The sequence below is a fragment of the Phodopus roborovskii genome, unplaced genomic scaffold, assembly GCF_943737965.1.
Source record: "Phodopus roborovskii unplaced genomic scaffold, PHOROB, whole genome shotgun sequence".
In the NCBI taxonomy this organism is placed as follows: Eukaryota; Metazoa; Chordata; class Mammalia; order Rodentia; family Cricetidae; genus Phodopus; species Phodopus roborovskii.
In genome coordinates, this window is record NW_026126773.1 from 167,029 (window position 1) to 192,264 (window position 25,236).

Genomic DNA, 25,236 nt, shown 5'->3' on the forward strand with positions numbered 1-25,236 from the left:
TTAAACAAATAGCCAAATAGCTATAATAACCCCCCAAATGCAGAATTTAGTGACTTATGATAAATGATGTCTCACAGTCAACAGGTAGATCGAACCCTCATAGGTCGCTCAGATACCCCATCCAATGGAAATGTTCACTCTCCCACCATTGGCAGTACCTAACCAAATTATTTAATCTCATATATGTCTTTATTGTCACCCAACAGTACACACCTCATTACTTTTTTTATTCTTGAAGGTTGTTTTTAATGTCATGTACCTCAGAACCCACAGGTTTTTCTTCTCTCTCCTTTGTTCTTGACACTTTATCTGTGGTGCGGGAGAACTTTTTGATATGTCGTTCTTCATGCTTTGCATTTTGTGACTGCATGCTCATGATGATGTCCAATATGTCAACCTATATCATGAGCACTGGCAACTGAATGTGGCACAGAGGTTTCATTGCTAGTATAACTCGAGTCCATACCTCCAGCAAGGGTACAGTCTAGATCTTTGTTGTTTTATTAGAAGCCCCTGTTATTGCATTTGTTGAATGTACGCAAAATTCAAAAGACTCAGTGTGAAATAACTTAAACATTTATATCTTTAACTGACATGTGACTTTTGTTGCTTGGTAATATTAAGGCATTATAATGTTTTTACATTTGAGGATATTCCATGTATTCATTGATACTTGGAGTTCAAATTCAGGGCATTGAATTTTAAATTGTTGATTCTTAGGGACACAAGTGATAATAAAATCACAACAGTCAAAACATACACATATAGTAGCAGAGGAAATACAAAATATAAACAATCTGTTTGGAATATCTAATGAAGTTTGTATTGTGTCATTAAAATGATGTAAGACTTAGTATGTGGCAATAAGTTTGAATACACAGTAATGGCTTTGATTCATTCTTAATTAAAATCAGAATCATCACTTGAGAGTAGGCCACACTGTTTCAAACAGGACTTCCAGGGGAACATTAGGAAGTTGATGGTTCAAGTGCTTTGTGAACTGAAAGGGTGGTACTGACATTCAGCCTTTGTTTAGATGGGAAATGAATGTTGAGTGTTGTTTGTCAGACACTGTAAGATAAGTCCATTACTCTGTATCTTGTCATAGTCTTGAATCATACCCATACAAGTCTATATACTAAGGTGAGCAGAGTGCTTCCTCTAATATATGAAATTGTTATTAACAATTTCAGGATTATTCAACAGTGGATATTTTATGATAGCTTTTGAAAAGACTGCTATAGGGAAGCAGGCTTGTTCATAGAAAACTGTAAGCTATTTCTGACATGTGACGTTGTTCTTGCAGTGGATGAATTTTCCCAAAGCATTATAATGTCAAATAGAGAAAAACTCAAAAATATCTTCCCCAAAATGATGCCTACTATCTCCATTTGTATTTAATATAGTTCTTGAGCTCTGAGCTGGAGCAGTAAGACAACTGAAGGAGACAAGGGGAATACAAATCAAATGGGGAGAAGTAAAAGTTTCCTTATTGTGGTGGTATGATTCTAAACATATACAACTAAAAGTGTCAGAAGTCCCTTAACGCTGATTAATGCAGCCATAATGGTGGAAGGATAGAAAACTAACACACAAAAGTCAGTATCTTTCTTGTATAACAATGCCAAACATACTGAGAAAGAAATCAGGGAAACAATTCCGCTCACAGTAGCCTTAAAATATATAGTAAGACATTGTTGGAGTAGGATATTTTAAAAACACATTATTAATAAACACAGCTATGAGGTACCCAGGAGCAACCTACATAAATACAAGACCTTTGACACTGATGTTTTTAAAGACCTTTGCGACTTAAATGAGTGGAAGTTCTTAAAGTTTTGTGGGTAAATAAGAAAAAATATTTATTTTGCTAAATTATTAACACTAATGCAATACATTTTAGATTAGAAAATACGAATACAGTAAATATTTTTTAACATGGGGAAAAGGATAATTTTTAAAGAAGTAAAGAAAGAACATCAAGAGATATTTTTAAATAGGGAAAAGCATGGAGACATGACAAACTAGAGAGAAACATGACATATTAGACCAGAAATAATAACTGCTTGAATATAGTTACATAAGCAGTGAGTATGACTGATAGAGGATATATTGCAAAAGATTTCAATGTTCATAAACTTTGTAATTGGTGTAAAATGCGTGGGTACAGACCATCAGAAAATATCTTAACGATGTGGTTAAGTGATGGGAGATGCTTTTGTGTATGTATGTTTCTCATACAGGTTAATGAATAAATCACTGTTGGCAATAGGAAAGGAAGATAGGAGGGACTAGGAGACAAAGAGGAAAGAGGAAGTAGTAAGGAGGAGTCAAGATGTAGAATCTGGAGAGAGCAGGATGCCAGCCGACTCTCTGGTAAGACCACATGGAAATATTAGATTAACATAAATGGGTTAATACTTAAGACAGAGCTAGCTGATAAGAAACTAGTACAGAGTCTCAGTGTGTTAATTGGGGCTGGCGCAACAGCAGGACAAGACCAGCGGCAGGCAGAAAAAACCTTACTCCTTACGTATGGCGCCCACGTGGCTAATAAGAACTTCCTCTTAAAATTTAACAACAGCGTAAAAAAGGGTTTTACAAACAAAAGAACAGAGACAAGCAAGGTTTCTTGGTAGCAGCATTTTTCTCGGTTGGACTCTGCAAGAGACAAGCAGATATTCGCACAGCTCCTTTAAGGGAGATTTCCTTACTCATCATAAGTGGCAGAAAACTACAAGGCTTTTAAGAACTCTGCTAACAATAGATTGGTGTGCATGAGAGCTGGCAGTGGCAGTGACCTCATCTCCAAGCCAGCAACATGCTGCTGGATGGCAGCACAGACCAAGGCAGTGAGCATAGCTCTTAGTGCTGACTGTAAAATAGCCACCTCCATCTTTGATAAACTGCGATGAAACAACTATGACTTTCATTTTAGCAATGTTGTTGTTTACCAGATAAAAGACTCAAGGCCAGAAAAAGATAAATATTTACAGTGAAGACAGATTCACATAAAAAACAAAACAAAACAAAAAAAAAAAAAAAAACATCCAAAAAACGCTAAAGGTTTACAGTGTGTTCTAAAATATTCTAGGTTTGGGAGAGAAAAGGAATAAAATGGTTTTAAATAGACAGAGAGGAGCTGGGTGTGGTGGCACATGCCTTTAATTCCAGCACTCGGGAGACAGAGGCAAGCAGATCTCTGTCATTGCAAAGTAAACCTGGTATGGAGAGTGAATTCCAGGACAGATAAAAGTTACAAAGAGAAACCCTGTCCCAAAAAAGTGAAAAAATAGAAGTAAAAGAAACAGACTAATAAAAAAGCCAGGTAAAGATGGAAAGCACAGACAAATTATGGATGCTATATGCTATTCTGCTGTCCTTAAATTGTCTGACTGCTGAGGAAATAATAACTGTTAAAACAAATACTATTGATTAATCCAATTTATATATTTTGGAAATACTCTGACTCCAAAATTTAAATATAAGGGCAAGTTACTGGGGAAAAGGATTTCTATTTTTGTCTTCACAGAAAATGAAAAGCTGCGGATTCCTTCCACACTAATGTGGTTTGAGCAAGGCAGACCCCCTGAAACAGAGTACCAGGTGATCCAACATTCAAAACAGCTTGGACAAAGCATCCTTGCAGACTACAGCCAGGATTTCTGCATCTTCTTAGGATCCCCATGACAGCGCCCCCTATCAGCAGGAAGCAGTTTGGAAAGAACGACGCCCAAATTCCCAAATATTGTTTATAAATGTTTGTTTTCATTTAAATGGGGTTGGTTATAGATGGTTAATGATCACAACCAATATTTTCAAAGATAAAAAGGTGGTTATGGTATAGATATGAATACTTTGTTATGGAATGGATTTTCATTTATTGATACAATTTAAGGTCAATTTTGTGATATCTATATTTCTCTTGTTTAGGTATTATGTTTATATCGCTCTTTTAGGAATGTAATGTATAATTTAGTACAGATTATAGATAATTACCTATGATTGTCAAAGCTTAGAATTAAGTTAGTTAGGTTTTCAAGATACACAGAGATGTATTTGATATGGATAGGAATTCTTCAAACCTTTCAAAGACCTACAGAATATGGCATTTAAAATGGTTTGGGGTTTTTCTTAACAGTGAGACATAATTGCTCCTAGCAACACCACCTATGTCAGAAAGGACAATGGACATCGAAGAAACACGTATGGAGTTTGCTTCCAGTATGACAAGACTAGCCATTTGGGCAAGATACTGCTCTTGTCTTGACTGTTTGATGTTATGCTGTATAAACTGGACATGCAGCACCCACAGAAAAGTGACTGCTGATTCAAGATGGACATTGCTACAGAGTTCCTGCTTCATGGAAGAGTCTGCCAGTCTGCAAGACATAGAGAAAAGTGACTGACAAACTGACAACACAAGAAGACAGTTTAAACTTTCCTGCTTTGCTGAAGAGTCTGCCAGACACACTATGGCCTATGGGCTGAAGATGGAAGATTACAGAACTTCAGGTGACTTACCAGGCAGTGAGATGTCTCTGTCATTTCTTGAGTTTATATACTATCCTTCTGTGGTCTTTGAAGGAGTTGAAGACAGATAGTTATGGTTATAGTTTTCCTTAGTTAAGCTTAAAGTAAGTTACATATAGGACTTTAGACTCACAAATATAGGATAAATGATAGAATAGTTTCTTTTAATCTTGCTAAATGTTAATGGACTAAATATTGTTAACTGTGATTCTTACATGATAACTGTTGTGTTGTATATTTTGCTATGTTAAAGTTAAAACCCTTCTTTTTATTTAGACAGAAAAGGGGAGATGATGGGAGATGCCATTCTGTATATATCCCGGAGAACTCATGGAATCCCATGATGTCACTAGTGTTGTGGCAACTTCAACTGCCCTTAGGACATTTCGTCAGTGCCTATAAGGTTTACCTATAGACATGTTGTCAAGACTGAGAAGTGTATTTGGGAGAGGAAGTGAACAGCATGGAAAGACCAGAGTGAAGAAGGAACAAGGCCCTGGGTCTCATTGGAAAAGATGGAGAAATAAATGGTCTTGGCAGAGAGAAAGTGAGTTCAGGGGAGGGGCTGTGGAAATTTCTGGATGTGGTGACCTAGAGGCTTTGAGGACTAGGGATCAGAAAACTTGGAACTTCTGGAGACCAAGAAGCCTATCCTGTTTTTGGGGGTTCCTAGAGAGCAGCCACTGATCAAGGATTCATTATGTTTAGTTTGGTAGAATTAGGAATCACAGGGCTACAGCTGCCTTGTTGGGAACCCTCTAGTTTTCACTCTGAGTGGGAAGGAGGAACAGAGGAACCAAGGAGATTTCAGTATCATCACTACACTTGACCCCCAGTGCAGTCCTTTAGGGTGTATACTATTAACAGTTGGGAAAACAGAGTGCCCTGGAGAAGCCTGAGGTTCTCATATATCACAGTCAGTATGAAGGCAGGAGCCACCAAGTCCTGCTCTATTCTATTGACCACAAATGATTCAGAGTTCCAAGCTGTTGATGGCACACAGATCAGCCTGATTGCTGTTAGAGCCAGTGTATCTGAGCATACACTATTCTTATCCTGCCAGCTCTGGGTGTCCTTCCTGAACTGTCAGTGAGAACCTAGTAACTATGTTCTGCCCATGCAATGGCTTCTCCATTAACATTTGAGTCTGAAGCATCAAGCAAGTGACTTTGGCATTCCTATACCACCTGAGTGATTGTGATAGTAGCAATTTTCTCCTGGTTTCTCAAAGCACATGTCTGAGGGCTCTGAAGTCAAGGTACATCCTCTCCAGCTGTGAATAAGCCTGCCCAGGCTCTCTGCCTGGTCATCTTTTGTATGCAGACAGAGAAACCCACTGAAAATGAAACATCTACCTTTTAAAGCAAGATGGTAGACTTTCACAAAGGAGAGACTAAAGTCTGGCCTTGCAGAATCTTCTTGGACAAAGTCTCACCTGTCAGGCACACCCTGGAATGCCATGGTGTGCCCATTCTGACTGAGATGAAGCAATGTGTAGAGCAGGCACTGTCCCTTGACTTCTAAAGTTAGGTATTACTGAGATACCTTAACTTGTCCAGCCTGTCAGTGTGATATAACATCAGAAAGGACATAGTTTGCCCTACAGCACTCATTTGTTCTGGGTCTGGGCAAATACACTTCTGAAGTCACAGTCCAGATTTCTGGAGAACTTGCTATCCAGGCTGACCATAGTGCTATCTATTTATTTCAGGACTGTTTAAATTCAAGAGTGTGAAGTAGGGCTCTGTGACCTTTAATGACTTGCCCTATTGTGCCCTTTGCCTGACTTTTTCATGCACCAAAGAATAATGTTATTTAAGCTAGATATGTCACTTTACCTAATGAAACATGCATTTTCAAGGAATCTGACTTTTATAGCTCTAAGTGTTGCTCCATACCAGTGACATACTTCATAGTCTTCCCATTATTGAGACTCATTTGATTTTGAAAAAATTCCTTTCAATATCTATCTGTTCTCTCCATAGCCATTTATCTTTCCTCAAACTTGATTGCAGGAATGGACCATTACTCTTCCTGGGAGTGTTTGTCTATATCTAAGAGCCAATCAGGCGAGCCCCAATCTTTAGCATATCAGGTCTGACATGTCACTAGGTGATCACACATTTGTTAAGCAATAAGCCTATCCAGCTTCTCTGGGTTTCTAAAGAGCAGACCCAGAGTCAAGAGTTTTTGAAGCTAGTTTAGGAGAGCCATGAATTTAGTCTCAAGCTGCATTGTTGGGAGCTTTTTCATTTAATTCTGAGTGGCAAAAAAAAAAAGGCAGAAGGAGGAATATATTGACCAATGAGATGTCCCTCTCTTGATAGGGAATTGATGCACTTCATACTCAGTGCATTCTGGCAGTTTCCATGGTAATAGTATGCCATTAGGAAGGAAAGGGCAACTCCTCTGGCCATTCACCAAGCCTCAGGGATTCAAATGCTTTTGTTCTTGAAAACTCTTATCAGGACTTGGTACTGCTAAGCTCTAGGGACAACAGGACTTAACTGCATCACCTCAGATATCAGCTGACACTGTCCTCCAATTCTACATGGCCAGATGGACGGCAATCAGGAGTGATGCACATGATTATCCACAGTGCTTGAGAACAGATACAGAGCTTAAGGATAGCTGCTCTGATGTTTGGATTCTTCACCATCATTAGCATTGACTCTTCCTTGGGCTTCTTTTTGGGACTCAGCATAAACTGTCCTGGCACTACGTCATTCAAGAATAAAAAGAATTCATTTGTCTCTATCTATCTGCAGGGACTGCCGAGGAGGCATCATCCCAACTCCCCACCTTCACTGAACAGGAGCAGCAGATGAAAAAGGTGGAAAAACTCACCATTCAGTTACATCATATGACATGTGCAAGAAATGAGCTGCATGGAATCCTGGCCAATTATACAAAAAAGGATTTGAACAACAGGTAGTTATCATTCCCAGTACTCTGCTGACGATCTTCAAACCATATTATCAACTCCAGGTTTCCTGAGGAATAGAAAGCTGAAATTCTGGGGTTACTTGGTGTCCAAACTGATTTTCCCGAGTGCATTTGAGATGCAAACCTTGAAGCCAGCACAAGAGTGAGATGGGAACACAGGCTGTACTGCTTCCAAATGAAATGCAGATCCTGTAGCCTGAATCACACTCTGGGGATAGGAACAGGAGTATGTGAGCTCTCAACATGCACTTTAAGAGGTCTTGACCGGTGTGGGTCTATGGAAGATGTTAGGTGGTCTGAGATTGTGGTGAGTCACGGACATTGAACAGGAGAGGATTGTATGCTGATCACTCTTTGCAGTAGCTGGATAGACCTGGTGCCATTCATACACAGTTTATAGATGGAAGGCCCATAGCTATTCATGGCTTCACTTTGTGGTCTTCTTCCTTATACTCTGAGACAATGCTACCTCTTTGCATTTCTTGGGCATCCTGATTGCATGGTGTGTGTGTGTGTGTGTGTGTGTGTGTGTGTGTGTGTGTGTGTGTGTGTGTGTGTGTGTGTGTGTGTGTATTCCTGTGAGTCTGGGGTCAGGGCCTGCGGATTTTATATTCTCACAGTTTTCATGTGATGGCACTGCTGTTGCCAAGGAAGCCCACTTTGAGCAGCACACCTCCTGGACACTATGCTCAACTTGGGGGAACACTGAAATCCCCTGTGCATATTAAAAAGTCATCCTGAAACTGGGACTCCTCCCTGGAATTGCTGACTGTTTGCTGTGGTCCTCTTTGTAGCAATAGGCATTAAAAACTTAGAATCTCTGTTCTGAAGATAGGAAAAATGTCATCATATGAATCTGGTTGGTCTAGATATGTGACGCAGACTCTGGGAAATTCTACCTGAGTGAATCTATAGCTCTAGACCCCCAGAGTGACTTCATACAGTCCTGGCTCCTCTTTAGATCCCCTGACTATTCTAGCATGAGTACAGGACAGGAAGTTGAGTAAGCACCATGAGTTCCAAGCAAATAAGTGCCAGGCTATGCTATCCATTGGGCTGGGATAATCCATGACACAGCCTTTTTCACGTGATCAATGCATCTTTTCTCCTGGGACTGCACCCTACCACAGGCTGAATTTTGAGCTTGAGATGCTCAATATGGAACACAATCAGGTGATGTCTGACCTTCAGAAATTGCCCATGGAGATGAGTGATGCCTTGGACAAATGCAAGGTGCTGATTGAGGAGACAGAATCCTTCAGGTAAGTGCCTAATTTAACTTGGGAGGGACTGTTTCTGCCATTCTATGATCTGAAGCAAAATGAACGTTCTGGTTCTAGCCTGATTGCCTCTTAGCAGCAGACTGCCTTGTTTCCCTTGGACATGTGCCTCCAGGATTCAGTTTTCCTAATTGTGAAAACAACACAGAGGTTCTCCCATCATTGTCCAGCCAGTCTCAGAAGTGTTCTGATAGAAAAATGGTTGCACCATGAAGGGGATGTCTGTCAGCCTAGGCATTCTGGAACCTGACAGGGGCTTCACTGACTTGGTTTCCATAAGACCCTTATTTGATTTATTCTGGTTGTGACTTCTGTCCTCCTTCAGACAGTGTTTGCCCTCTAACTGCAGATGCTTTCCCTATACCATGAAGAGATAAACACAGGTGGGGGCGGCTGCACCGTGTTCCCAGAGGCACAGGATCCCTTTTGGTAACAGGATTTTCAGAAGCAGTTTGAAAGTTTTGAAAGATGATGACACTCTGAATTATCAAATTTGATTATTCTCTGGACTTTGTATGCCTCTGAGTGATACTATTTTGGCTACTAAGAGTTCCATTCCTGGGCTGTCTAAGGACACATGACTTTGCATCACTGGTGGTATTTGGAGGTAGGGACATCAAAAGGAGACTGCATGGAACTCATCACTTTTTTGTTGTTGGTTCAGTTACTACCATGGCCAGGTCCTACGAGAATGGATTCAACTGAAGAAAAATGTACACATGTCAAGACTGGCTGAGGAAGGAGGAGATTGAACTGCATGAGTCCTGTGAGGAGATGAAGAGTCTATTTAAGGAGATTCATGAGAAAATCTGTGACCTCCGTGCTGAGCAGCATCAGGTAGGCTGAGGCAGCAAGGGCAGGCTGCCCACCTGTCAAGCATAAACAGAGACACACATGTAACCATCTACCCACCCATCCAGAATCTCACCCCATTCCATCTAATTGTTCACTTCTGTGCTCATTCACAAGTTTCTCTGGAGAATTATTCTCTTGTAAGTTCCTGGTTGATTGGCAAGCCAACTCTCCAGCTCTGCTAGAAGCTGCAGTCCATTGAGAGATATGGGTCCATCACATATTACACATTATGTTAGGAGCCTGCTATGAAGAGAACTATAGGGAATAACACAGAGATTTCAATGATGAGGTCGGTGGTCTGTGGCTTATGTGTTTTGCGGGGATCAAGTGAGATCGCAGGTAGGAAGCTACTTTTAAGGAAGAGAGCAAAGTGCTAATGCCAAGTGAGCTGTTCTCTATGTCTTCTCCTTCTCCTTCTCCTTTTCTCCTTCTCCTTCTTCTCCCCCTTCTCAGTAGCTTTGGCTCACCCTGTCCTGGAACTCACTCTCTAGTTCACGCTAGCCTGAAACTCAGATATCCACCTGTCTCTGTCTCCCACATACTGGGATTAAAGGCCTGTGCTCTTCCATCCAGCATGTTCTCTTCCTTTGACATGCTCTTTGCTCACATTGACAGAAACCTGAGTTATTACTTAGCCCTTTTGCTGTGATTTTAGAGAACATTTCTCACATTCTGGAGGTGACTGGATGACCATATGTGTGGGAAGATTTCAGCACACTGAGGGTTAGAGTGGCAGACTTGATGCTACAAAATAACATTTTCTCCAATCACCTCAACATAGTCTGACTAAACTGTGTGCTCCTGCAGGGATGCATAGCAGTGTTGTGGGTATAAATTAAACAGTTCACTCACCATGACGTCCTCTTCAGTTTTTCCAGCTCACTTCTGAATTCTGTTGTCTGTGTATGATGGATGCAGCCGTGTGTAATAGTGTACAATGTTGGGTATGCCTGCAGGCTACATATGAAAACTGGTGTTGTCCTGTCTTGTTCACTCCTGTAGTCCACTGAGTTCAGGTCTTTCACTGAACATGAAATGTTCTGCCTTGGCTGTGAGGATGCCAGCACTCTTTGTCTCCTGTCTCCTCCAGGGAGGTCCTTCTGTCTTGTTTTGTCTCATCTCATTGTTACAAGTTTCAGTTGCTCAGAAAGAGAGGAAGGATGTAGTAGCTCTTTAACATTTGTTTACTTTTATTGATTTGGTATTAATGTGGTTTTTAATAAAAAAAATCAAATACAGCTATTTTAAAATGAAAAGTAGACTTATTTCTTTCACTGCACAGAGCTATCACCACAGGAAATGTCTGGTTGGTCTCTTTTGGCCTCACAACACAGATTTCCATAATATATCACCTTGATGACCTCGTATTGCAACTATGTTCTGTTCTGTGCATGTGTGTGTCTTAGCACAGATTCTTCTCCTAGCTGTGCAGAGTACTGCATTCCAGAAAAGCACTGCAGGTGACATCACTGGGCTCCTTCTGACTGACATTGGAGCTGATTTTACATTATATATACTGTAATCTGTTGAAACCTTTCTGGGGGTTGGCCAGGTCACTTTCTTTCACTTGAGCTGTCAAGGTTTAGTGATAGCTCTGTGGAGGTGTATTGAAGGGAATGTTATGGGTTACTTGGAATCTGTGAGATCAGTGAGTGTCAGCATGAGTAAAGTTCACAGAAGGAAGTGCAGCCAGGGTAGCAGAGCCTGGCTGAGTGTAAGAGCCTTGTAGACAGCATAGAGGACCCACTACCTCTGCCTGAAGCACAAAAGGTGATGCTAGGCATCAGTCCACTCCCTGGCCATTCTAGCTTCAAAAGTGTGTGTGGTGTGATGTGCATCTCTGTGTGTATTTATACATGTGAACCCTTCTGTGTGTGATGCGTGTGAAAGCAGGCTATTTCTTACAGAGTATTGTTTTATGTATATGTGACCATGTGTGGGGAAATGGGTGAGGGAGGTGTGTATGTCCATGTTTCCTGTATATATGTGGGAGTTTTGGGGGGGTGATTATATGTGCAAGCTTTTGTGTGTGGATTTGTAAATTCCTGTCTATGTTTATTACTGGACATTGGTATATTCACTTATTTATGAATCATCTTTAATGATGATGGAAGTCAACTTTATTGAGAACTTATTGTTGCCACACACTTGGAACCAAACAAATACTCTATGCTCATGTGCACCTTTTGGCATGTCAAACTAGCTCCCTAGAACAAAAGGACAGTAAAACTGCTATAACTGAATCCTCATTGTGGAGATTTTCTCATTTCCTGAGCTCATTGCTTTGGGTCCAAAGTGAGGCAGCCCGTGGTAGAGGGAGATATTTTTGGAGAAAGTTGCTCTGCTTGGGACAGAACAGGGAAGCAGTGAGAAAAATGCCAGTGAGCAGGTGGATTATCATCCTGTGGTCCTGTGCTGAGGAACATTCCTACCCTGCACATCCTGGGTAACTTCCTAAGCAGGGTTGTTAAAGGACAGAAACCCTTAGGTCCACCTGTCTGAGCATTAGGTTTACAGGATAGGCACCTCGATGACTGAGCTGTCTGTCTCTCTTACCCACTGTGTTCTCCTACCTTCCAACAAAAGTTAATCTTCTCAATAGTATCAGTGGTGATTGCTCCTTAGCATTTACTGGAACACTAAACAAGTTACTGCATTATAAACTGCTTGTATTTATGCATACATGTGCTTGTGTATGTTCATGAGTTTATGGGTGTGCAACCCTAAACTGAGAACACACTTTTCTCATGAACAGGAGGAAGACAACATGGATGAAAGACTGAAGGACCTGCTGAAGCAGAAAGAGCTGGTCTCCCAGCAAAGGGACTTGGCAGAAAAGCTGCATCATCATCACTTCAATACCTCTGAGACAAGGTAAGAGCCCAAGCTGGGAGAAGCAGTTAGAATCTTGTAGGTCACCTGTACCTGGATTCATCCTTCTGGGGATTATTGCCATCTAGAAGGCTCCCAGCCACAGCCAGGGAAAGAACAGCTCAGGATATTGTGCTTGCCCAGTCATCAAGAACTTCATCAGGAAACACTATGTTTGATTCTTAGTGTTTTGGGGAATTGTATACCCCTTATTCCCTTCTGAGCTGTCTATTATCTTGTTAGTACCTATTTGGCTCTGTGACTCCACAAATCTCCCGATATAGTCCTAAACATAGAAGGAGATGGTTAGTTGTGGAGGACAGTGTATGCTCAGCCACTTTATTTCCTTCCTGAAGACCACATTAGAGAGAAGTCACTACCTGTGGGCAGACCTTCCTGCAGCTTACTCCTACTAATTACAGGCTCTCTGCATTGTGCATCCCTTTCCTGAGAAAGGATTTTTCTGGCTATAAGATTTAGTGGTTGAGGAGTTGAGCCAATGCACGTTTCTATGCTGTGGGAATCATCAGAGTCTAAACTGCCATGCTGTGTAGGCTCCTCTAGAATTTATGAATTCAGTTTCCCAGGTTGCTCACATTCACCTGGTGATTCCACATTCACAAGGCTATCCATCTCTGTCTTGACATCTTATTCAAACATTGGAACAGTGTTATTTTTTCCCCCAAAATTGTCTGCACAATGGAGAAATGTGCTGTTCTTTTCTTGTCAGCAGTGTAGTTCTCAGTTCAACATCTAGCGGATTTTAAAAACTGAGAAAAAAATTCAGGCCCAAGTGCACCCTAACCCTTCTCCTTTGGAGGATGCAGAGAATGACTGCAGCTGAAAGAATGGTCATGATGCACTGTCCAGCTGAATACAGCAGCATCAGCCTCAATAGCCAACATAGCAGGTCCCCACCTGGCCTGTTCCCTAACTGCCTTCCTTCTCTAGGTCAGAAAATCTCCAATCTGAGCTGGAACAGATCACAGCCCAGGAAGACAGCCTCCTGCAATCAGAGCTGCTGCAGCATGCAAACTAAGTCTCACAGGTCAGTGAGCCACCTTTGCATTCTAACCCAGCAACCATGGCATTTGTGGGGGTGGGGTCTTTTGATTTTGGCTTCCTCTGTGTGAATAGTCCCTGTTTTTGTCTAGCTTATGGCCCAACCTGGCTGATTCTCAGACTGATTGCCTTTCCTTCTCACACAGCTCTAGAGAGAACTGAGGAGTCCAAAGAAGCCACCAAAGACTTGGACCCATGGCATTGGCACCCTATGAGGAAGGTCTCCTCATAAGCAGACACTCTAAAGCCTCAAGGAGGCATGGCTATGGTAGCTTTGAAAAGGCGTTTTGCAATTGGTGACTGACTTCCTACCCTGTTTCCATGGCCAGCCAAAGGCTGTAGATCTGTGCTACAAAATAGGCACAAAGATTAATTTTGTTATTTAAGCAATTATGTTCAGCTTAATTTTGGGGGTTTTGTTCATTTTGGGGGTTTTTTGTTGTTTTTCATTTGTTTTGTTTTGCTTTCATTTTCTATGTTATGTTTTGAGGTTTTATTTCATTTGTTCTTTAATTTGTTCCTGTTGTTTTGCTGTTTTGCTAAGGCTATTTACTGTTTATATTATGCTCCCTGGAAGCCCCTATTCAGTACAATGACTGTATTTTTATTAATAAATTTGTGACTGCCCACTCTAAACTCTTAAGACCAATTTCTTTGATCAGTATTGCTCTAGGTCCTGATTTTGTCTAGCCTTGTCCCAGCCACGCTGATCTGGGTCCAACTGACTTTCCTTCTGTGATAGCAGCTCTTGAGGGAAAACTGAGGAGGAAAAAGAAGCCACAGAAACCTTAAACATATAGTGATCTGCACTCTAGAATAACGGCCTCCTCAGTAGAAGATGCCCCCTTAAAGCTGTGAACTCACCAGTGAGGCAAACAGCAACACACCTCCAGGTGATGAGCCCCAATCTGATCCATGGGTCTGTTGACTCAGTTCTCCTGAAGAAAAGAGAACGTCAAAAATGAGATTGAGATATGAAAATCTGAAACAAGAATTCCTGAGAAACCCTGACATTCACCAGCATGAGCCCTCTGTGAGGAGTACAGCAACATGGAGGGTAGTGCTATTGGTGACTAAGAGTTTTTCTGTCAGTTCATTTTTGATGGCTTTGGCAAGCTGACTGGGGCCTCAGCCATCTACATGTGGTGGGAATTCTGTCATGGAAGATAACTATGTTGATATTAAGTTGTTCCAGACAAACAGATTTTTCACTCTTAAGACCAGTATCTTTGGTCATGTATGGTGTTTCACCCCTGTGACCCCAGAACACAGGTATCCAGCCTAGGCTACATACTTCATTCCCAGCCAGCCTGGCTACACAGGAGGGTTGTCTTTGAATGTAGATGGTGTTGTTTAACTCCTTGTATATCCATTATCATTATGGAAAATTTATCCCTACTGTTACTTATTGTCATACATTCTCTTATATCTCTCAGGAAATCCAAACATTTACTAAGACAGTATGGAAAAAATCATGTCCTGCTTGCCACCCAGGCCATAATATTGATGTCCTTCCTGGGCTGCTCTCAAGGGCCATGTCTTACTCCTTGGCCATGACAAAGCTGTAGGTGTCTGGGTTGATATCTGTGACTCCTATGACCACTGAGGGCTTGCAGCTGCCTTCAGTCTATGCTACCACCTATGACTGTGTTACTGTCTTAGGATATATTGAGACATTTTCTCCATCTAGTCACAGTCTTACTGGACCCAGTTCTCGCCACACAATCAGGTCCCCAAAACCACTATGAAATAACTACTCTGAGAATTACTATCTATTTTTACCTGTTTAGCCAATGGCTTGGGCTTCTTACTGGCTGGCTTTCTCTTATTGACGAATAACTATTAATCTGTGTATCTCCTCCTGGCCTTATCATACCAGAGAAAGCCCTGTCATCATACCATTTCACAAATACATGGCATCTGTCCTTTGTCTTTCTTTTCCAAGTCTCTATCTTCGGAATTTCTGCCTACCTATATGCTGCCTGTCTATTGATCAAAACAGCTTTATTCATTAACCAAGAAAAGCAATGCATATTTGCAACATACAGAAGGTCCTCCCACACCAGGGATATACTCCTACAGGGGCAAGTGTATCTTATAGTGCAGTGCTGCCACTCAGGATTATTGTAACATTTGAGTCAGGAGTGTTGCTGAGGACTATGTCTCTGGCCAAGGCCCTGCTGAAGCCAGGGTCTGCACTGATGCCCCAAGCTCCAACTGTCAACAAAGACATGGTAGATGCCTGCAATCTGAGCCACCACCTGGGCCCACCTGGGGGGCTACTGATGCGGGCATGCTGATATGAATGATGTACATTGCCAACCAGGGCCATGGTGACATCCATGCCCAGGATTCAGCCTAGGACCATGTCTGCATCCACGCTGCAAACACAGCTGGCATCTGTGTAGTCCCTGGCCTATGTTGGCAACAGAGATATATAGAAATAGAGATGTGGGCCATCACTAAGGACCATGTAAGTCTTCAAGGGATGTGTTTAAGCTGGGGTCACACAGATCTGAGTGGCCTATGCTGCCACCAGGCTGCTGCTAAGTGCAATGTCTGGACCCACTGCCCAGCCAGGGCATCTGTCTGTGTTGATGTCAGTGGCTTCTGTTATCAGTGAAGACAGTTTAGGAATGCACAGAGTTAAGCACTCTCTTCACTGGCTGCAGAACTAGGAAGAACTGGTAGCACCCTTCCCGACTCAGGAGAGTGAGTCCTGCATCTGGAATGAGCAGCACAGTAGAGCTAACACTGTGGCCAACAGTGCAGCAGAGCTGGCCCTGAGAGCTATGAGAGCAGAAGAAGTGAGTCTAAACCACTGCTTCTACCTCGTGTTAGAATTGTTAATGGAAATGTACCCACCCCACTTGCACAAAAGTCACTTGTAGGTGGTGGGGAAGTTGCCATCTGCGATATAAAAAGAGAAGATCTGGGTCATCTCCTTAACAACTGCAGCGATTAGGAGAGTGTTCTTGGCACCACACCTGGGCAAAACAGTAGAACTGTCCCTATGTGGGCTGAGTGAGTATGAGCCAGATGTGAGATCATGAAAGCAGGAGAATTGGCCTCTCCTTTCTACTTGCTGCATTGGGTGAGCTAACTGGAGCAGCGAGGAAAGCTCACCCCAGTGGTGAAGATGAGGGAAAGATGGCAGACTAAAGCACCAAGCTACCTCCCAGGCCCAGAACCAGGACTAGGAGATATCCCACCCTAACATCCTCTTCATCTTTGAACTACTGGAGCATGGGAAGGGCTGGGACTTGCAGTTCCAAAGCTACAGGTTCTCCATGACTGAAGGCATCAATGGGATATCCAAGATGAATCCTCAGGAGGGTCAATTTTATGTAGTAGAAGCCAGAGGCTTGAAACATTCACCAGACAAGGTGTATGGATGAAAGGGTATGCTGTGTGACTCACTGGAACACAGTACAGACTCTTTGCCAAGATTTTTTTTTAAATTTTGACTTGGTTTTTCTTTTAAATTTTGCTTTGTTTACTGGAGAGGTAGGAAGAGCAGAGATTATATGCAAGGGAATGAGTAGGGGAAAGAGTAGGAGTGGGATGCATGACAGGAAACTAACAGAGGATCAACAAATTAGGAAATTAGGAAAACCAGAACTATCTGCTTTGGTTTCCTTTAAATATACCATCAGTGATAACCACATAGCAGACAGAAGGAATTCCAAGATTGACTAGGCATTGTTGTCTTTTTTGGTATGGTTGGTCTTAAATACATATTGGTGTGGGTTTTTTTAATGATTCATTTCTTATATTCATAGGTATGGGCGTCTAACCTGCTGAAGGCCTGTACTCTTCATGCATGCAATTTTATGAGAGGCCAAAAGAGAGCATCAGATTCCCCCTGAAACTGGAGTTAATGATGAATTTTGTCTGCTCTGTTTGTTCTTTGACAGGGAAACAAATACTCAAAATGGAGGAGCCATATCTCTAGGACATGCACATAACTTTTATATAGCTAGTCATGTGTGCTGTATCACTTGGAGTAAATCATGATCAACCTAAGAGAGAATTTTATGAGATCAAGGGAAAAATAGATGATGTAGTTTGACTAATTGTCTTACGATGGAAGGTTTTCGTGAATTCAAAATCCTGCTCTAGTATCACTTATTGTCAGGGTTGGACCAAATCTCCCACATGTCATCCTGGATGGCAATGCAGATCAGGGCCATCTGATGAAATGTGGAAGTGAGAAGACCCTCCTGGTGGTAGAGCTGTGCTCAGGAATACTTTTTGATGCTCCATCTAAGCACTGTTGTGAGGAAGCTTCAGATTGAGTAGCCAGAGTGGATGGAGCCTGTGCAAAAGCCACATGCCTCTGAGGGAGAGCTTGTCTGTGCAAGTCCAAGGAGAGGGATTATTGGTGCTGCTATTTTACCACTATAGATCTCAAAATGTACTGAGGAATGGTTTCTTCCAAGCTTTAATCTTGTGCAACTCCAATGGACTGGATCTGACTTCTGAGACTGACAGTGAGTCAGAGAGTTAATGTGTGGAGTAGGTAATTCCACGGGTCCCCAACTGGTGCTGTCAAAGCAGGGGCAAACAAATATACTCTTTATAAATAAAGGACATATATATATATATATATATATATATATATATATATATATATGCACACAGGACGTCAATACAGATGCAAAGCTTATTCAATTCCATAGATGATGTGATCAGCAGGAGCAATGGCTCAGAGAGAAAATGATACCTGCTGCCCTGCCTAAAGGCCTGGGTTCCTTCCCTGGTACTCACATGATTGATGGAAATAACAAATGTTCAACAAACTTTCCTCTGACTTCATGTAGATGGGGATGCTCAGTCATGGACCACAAAGCCTAAGACATCTGACTTTCCATTCCTCACTAAACTTTGAATATCTCCACATGATGCAATCATTTAATTATATTATTGTGTGTTCCATTTGAGAGATTTTTGACTTTTGTCCTCTTACTTTTGTCACTGAGATGTTATAGGAACTAAGACGACCAACACCAAAGCATCATCTGAAGAAGAATTTAAGAGTAAAGGGCCATTGGTATTTGAAACATAGCTGAGTCCAAAGTGTGCCAGAAGGGATTCTCAACATTCCTGGTGTATTAGTCAGAGAACTCTAGAGTAACAGAAGTTATAAAATGAGTATCATCATGTATACAAAAGGGATTTATTAGAATGACCTTCAGGCTGTGGTCCAGCTAATTATGCCTGGATATGAATGAAAAGTTCAAGAGTCAAGTAATTCCTCAGTCCAGAGGGGTAGATGTCTCAGCTGATCATATATGCTAGAATCCTAATGAAGTAGGCTTAAAGGCAAGTGAATTATGGGATGTGCTAACAAGAGAAGACCACGCAGGCAAAGATGAAAAATTTCCTTCTGCCATGTCCTAATATCAGCTTCTAGCAGAAGGCATTGTCCAGATATTTGGGTTAAAAATCTATATTAAAGGTGTGATTCCACCTTCAAAGATCCAGATTAGAAGTGGATCATCTTCAAATTAAACAGAAATTGCCCACAGGTGTGTCCTCTACTTTTGAGTTTAGTTAGATTAGATGTAGTCACATTGACAACCAAGAACAGCCATCAGAGTAGCATATGCCTCTTCACTAATAGTCACAAGCAAATGTCTCCCTTAGAGAGTTAAAGGAAGAAGTGACACTGCAATCTGTTACAATATCTGCTCTGCCAACCAGATCCCACTGTTTACTTAGCTCTACTATAATATTTTAAAAAATTTGATGTGACATGTTTCTCTCAAATATAGCATGCTTCCCTACTTTCCTCTCTTTAAAATTTTCTCTGGATGTTCCTGCTTTTTCAACTTTAGATATTATCCTTTACTTCATAATAGATTTTTTTAATTGAGATTTTCAAATTCAAGGTTTAGAAAAGGAAAGTATAACATTGTATGTGTTGGTTGAATGTGTGTGTGTGTGTGAGAGAGAGAGAGGGACAGAGATAAAGAGAGAGAGATGTGGGCACATAAGTAACACCGCTTATAACAGATTTCAATGTCCAAAAAGTTTGTACTGTGGGGTAAATCTGGGCTACAGGCTGGCAGGAGAAGGATGGACCATCAGAGCATGTTGTGAAGATATGGTAAGTGTTGTAGTTCAGTTGTTGTTGTGCTGGTCAATTTTATGTCAATATGACACAAGCTGGACCTACCAGATATGAAAGAGACACATTTGGGAAAAAATGTCATATTGTCATGCTATAGGCCAGGCTGTCAGATATTTTCCTAAGTATTGGTTGATAGAGCAGTGCCCAGGTCATGTGGGTGGGGCCATGCCTTGGCTTGGTATCATAGTTTATATAGCAAATAAGGTTGAACAAGCTGTGGGAGAGTGAGCCAGTAAGTGGCACCCTCCATATGCTCTGCATCAGTTCTTGCCTTCAGGTTCCTGCACTGTTTGAATTCCAGTCATGATTTCCTTCAGTGATGAATAACAGTGATATAGAAGTGTAAGCTGAATAAACCCTTTCCTCCTTAATGTGGTTATAGTCATGGTGTTTCAATGCAGCCACAGAACCCTATCTAGACACCTATGGATATCAGAGGACATCTTTCACGAGTTGCCTCTCCCTTTCTACCATGCTGAGGTGGTCTCTCTTGTTTCTGAGATACACTGTGCAGTCCAGTCCAGCTTGTCTTCCAGATTCCAGGCAATTAATTTCCAGTCTCTGCCTCACATATTTTTTCTTCCAGAAGTGAAGGAATCACAGAAGAGTGTCACCATTCTGGACTTGTAGCTGATTTCTGGGCTTAAACCCATCAGACTTGTACAGCCAAATTTGTTCTCTACTGAAACGTATCTCCCCAGACCTTACAGTATTATAAAGGCAAATAGCTAAAATACACACACACACACACACACACACACACACACACACACACACACACACACACACACAATGCACGATGTCTCACAAGCCACAGGCACATTGAACAGAGAATTTCCTGGTCCCACAGAAGCCCAGGTACCCCATCCAAAGGCAATGTACTTTCTCTACCAGCAGCAACAGCTACACTGAGTCTAATAGAAACCTCTTATCTGTCTTACTGTCACTCAGTTATTCATGCCTAATCATGTTCTTATCTTGAAGGTTATTGTTTATGTCAGAATCCTCAAAACATTTTTGTCTCTGTTTTCCTCCCTTGACTGTTTTATCTGAGGTGTGTAGTTTATGCTTTCAGGATTTTGGATTCATATTCATGATGAAGTCTAACAATCAGTGTATTTCTTGAGTACTGGAGATGAATATGCGATAACAAGCACATTGCTGATTTAACTCAAGTCCATACCTGATGGAAGATGCCATTCTGTAAATATGTTTCTCTTACTGGTTAATGAGTAGAGCAATATTTGCAAACTAGGAAGGCAAGAGAGGCGGTACTAGAAGACAAGGAGGATTATGGGAGACGTATTAAAGTAGAGTTCAAAATGTAGGATCAAGAGGACTAAGAGGTCTGGACCCTCTCTCCGGAAAGATAAGACTATGTAGAAACACTTAGATTAATAGAAATGGGTTAATATTTAAGACAGTGCTAGCCAATAAGAAATTCTAGTAAACTGGTCAACAGCTTTATATCTAATACAGCATCTCTCTGTGTTATTTGGGACTGTTGCGGCTTTGGGACAAGGCTGGCAGGAAAACTGCTCTTAACACATAGTCTGTTATTGCAGATCATGACCGTATTCAAAATTCACAAGCCTAAAAATAAAGTCATTTAAATACTTAATCTTTGAATCTGATATTTTTACTTTGGGAATTTTAAAGTCTTACAATGTTTTACATTGGAGATATTTATACATAAACAGGATAATATATGTTATGTGTTCATATTGTTAATTGGGGTTCAAAGCCAGGGCTTTGAATGAATTTGTGACAAAAGTGATAATTGAATTACAATATTAATATTTTCAGTTTGTGGACATAACCTGTGCATATATTAATGCAGAAAAGGCAAAATATGATCCATCTGTATTATATATCTAATGAAATTAGTATTGTGCTATAAAATGATGTATGTGGAAATAAGTTAGTATACACACTAATGACTTTGATTCATCCTTTGTTAAAATCAGAGTCAGCATCCCAGACAGGGACACAATGCTTCAAACAGAACTTATAGGAGAAGCTTAGGAAATAGTTGGTCCAAGTGTTTTGAGAACTGAGAGGGTGGTACTGCCATTCAGCCATTATCTAGGAGGGTAAGGAGGATCTTGAGTAAATATTTATAGTGACATTTGCCACATAATGGGAGTTATATCCATTACTCTGCATCTTGTTATACTCTTGATTCTAAGCCATCCAAGTCTGTTCACTAAGGTGAGCAGAGTGCTTCATCTAATATGTGAAATTGTTATTAACAGTTTCTAGATTTCTCAAAAGTGGACACTTGATAGCTTTTGGAATGAGTGCTATAGGGAAATAGGTTTGTTCATAGAAAACTGTAAACTATTGTCTGAGACACGAGGTGTCCTTGGCATGAATATATTTTCCCTAGGTAACTGACTCACTTATCTCACTCACCTGCCATTTTCAAATAAAATGAAAAGTTGAATTTAATATATACTCATAACAAATACCTTGTTTTTCCTATGAACTATTCCATGTAGCAAAATGTACATTAGCTTTCTATAGTAAATGTTACCGCTGTGTGTAAACTTTAATTTAGCAATTTATGTTGGTATATAAAGCCTTAAGATATAAAATGATACCGTGGCTTACAACAGTAAATTGCTTGTATTGCCTTCTGTCTAAAATATTTTATCCTATTTTAATACTGATATCCAAATTAATAAAGGGTTATTTAGGCAGTGTTTTTCATTTGTCAGTCCTGACTCCCTGGGCTGGAATGGAAGGACACTTTTAAAGGTGTTGTGTACCAGACATCCGGCCAACCAAATATTTATAGTAGGATTCATAACAGCATCAAAATTACACTAATGAAGTACCAACAAAACAATTTTTATGGTTGTGGTGTCATCATGACCTGAAACTGTACTGAGTGGTCTTAGGAAGGGTGAGAACCAATGGAGAAAAGGGTTTTTCCTGCTGCATACTTCCAGTGAGTTCAATCTGTGGACATTTTTTCTAATATTTCTACTTTAGAATCAGCTAACAATATATCATCCATGTAATGATAGATTATGGACTGTGGAAACTGTTTATGAATTATTTCCAGAGGTAGAAGTGCTACATCCCATCTGTGGGCTCATGTTTGCCAGTGGTGAATGCACACTCCATTCTTGTAGCCATTCTAATTGATCTGAAACTAAATTAATGACCTCAGAATGAGCTGCCTTTTACCTGGTTTCATTCTCCATGCACAACCAAAGACTTTGTGAGAAATATGTTCTTTTGATCTTGTAAAATGAGGAAATTTCCAGCTTCAGGCACCTAGGTGTGAGAATTCCTCCTGGATGGACACCAGGTTATGCTCCATGACATACTAGGAAAGATTGTTTCTGCTCGTGTCCCTGCATTGGGTCAGCTCAGTGCTAGTCTCCAGAGTTCCTAAGAACAGGGTTCATCCCATTGCTGTATCAGGCATCTGGGAATAATGGTGCCTCCAGCATGGACTTCCTACATTTGGATGAGTACTGAGCCTAGGGAGAGATGTCTCCACTGTCCTGAAGGGTGGCTCTGCTCAGGGTGGACCTCCACCACAGCACTGTTTCCCACCCTAATTCAAGGTCATATAAGTCATAGCATTGCCTTCTACTATGATCCTATCCCTGTTTCTGGAGGTTGAATCTAGAGCTAGCACCACAGAACAACCCTAGGAATCCTAGCTCATATCCCCTTCCTGGGCCCTGTGATTTCACTCCTATAGCCCAGGCTGAAGGTGGAGTCCCACCTTTCCAGACCTCAGAGACCAATGTAGCAGTACTCTATTTGACTGTTAGCTTTTCATCCCACCCACCACACACTGTTCTGGTGCGACTACCTTCTCCACACATCATGACTCCGGGCCTCACCCTCTGCACTTGCCCTCACGCCTTGCTTGGGAACCACTATGGTTCTTCAGTTTTGCATTTTCCTGCACCCAGGAACTACAGGCAAAATCCTGAGGCTCCTGCATGCTAGAATGATGTCTGGCCATTAGAGGTACAAAAGCATAGATCCTCAAGGAACCACTTATGCTGTATGCACAGAGGCCTGGTACTTTGGCAGCCATGTCATCAATGGTATAGGGGGACACAGGGAGAGTGCAAGTGTTGGAAGATGGATAATAGAGAGGTTAGAAGGGGGAGGACAAAGAGGACAAAGTCATGGGGAAATGGCTCAGTCAACAACATGATTACACACAGGCTTGAGGACTGCGTTTGAGAATCAGCATCTCTAGGTTTGGTGATGCATGCTTATAATCTCAACACTGGGAAGGTGAATGCAGGTGTGACCATGGGGTTCATTATCTAGCCAGGCTAGGCAGATTGTTACAGCCCTAGATAATGAGTGAAATATCTCAAAAAATAAGGAAGAGAAAAAGTAAGGAAGGACTTCCAAGGTTGTTCTTTGAGCACCATGCATGAAAGGCACACCCCACCCACAGGTACACACAAACACATGCACATGCATACATGCAGGCAGGGTCCCATATACACAGGAATGCATAATGCAACCAAGTAGTATAGTTCCTTTGCTCTCAAGAGGAACTTCAAGCTGAAGTTTCTATGGCTGTTCCCTTCCTCCTCACACAGTAAGTTCATTATGTTTATATGACCCATTCCTAACAAGCCTATACTGCAGTAGAGGAATTATGGAACTGTAGCTAAGATGTATACCAATGTCATGGTAACTATAACTGAGTACCTAGCTCATCTCCAACCAATAAATAATAAAATAATAATAATAATAATAATAATAATAATTATAATAATAATAATTGAGTACACCAGGTGTGATCATAGCAGGCCTGTAGGACAGGGTGTCTGCAAGTGTTTCTTCTCCTTCTATGATTTTTCAGAATGGTAATGGTATTTCACTGGAACTGCAATTCAGGTTTTATGTCTATTTGTAGTATGTATATGTGGGTGCATAATCATGTGGGTCCACTCCATTAATGTAGAGGCCAGAGGTCAAACTTTGATACTCTTCTTCATGAGACATTGACTTTGTTTTCTCAAATGCTTTTATTAGTATATATTAATTATACATAACAAAAAAATTTAAATGCATTACATGGGTTTCATTATGAGCCCTTTATGTATGCATGTACTGATATACTTTGGTCATAATCACTTCCTGTTATCCTCACTTGTGCTTTTCTCACTCTGCCTCATCCCCTTATTCCTGTCTAGTCCTTCTATTTTGATGTTATTTAAATGACACATATGTCATTGGGGCAGCTTAAAGTCCAGGTGTGATGGGAAGGTTAATTCTTGTACCAGGGCCATGTCACCAGGCTTTACACCACTGAAGAATATGTCTTTCCCTGTAACCCAACAATGACTACCAGGCTATAAATCCTTGGGTGTGGTTTTATGAAGCTCACCCACACATGAGATATTCACAGCACTGATCCTAAGTGGGTCTTTTATATATTTGCCATGTTTGCTTGATTGGAATTACATATACTATTCCTAGTATTGGTTTATTGTTTATAGAAAAAGAAAAACAACCACCTTTTTAAAACTTAGATTCCTAATTATGTGTGGCACAATG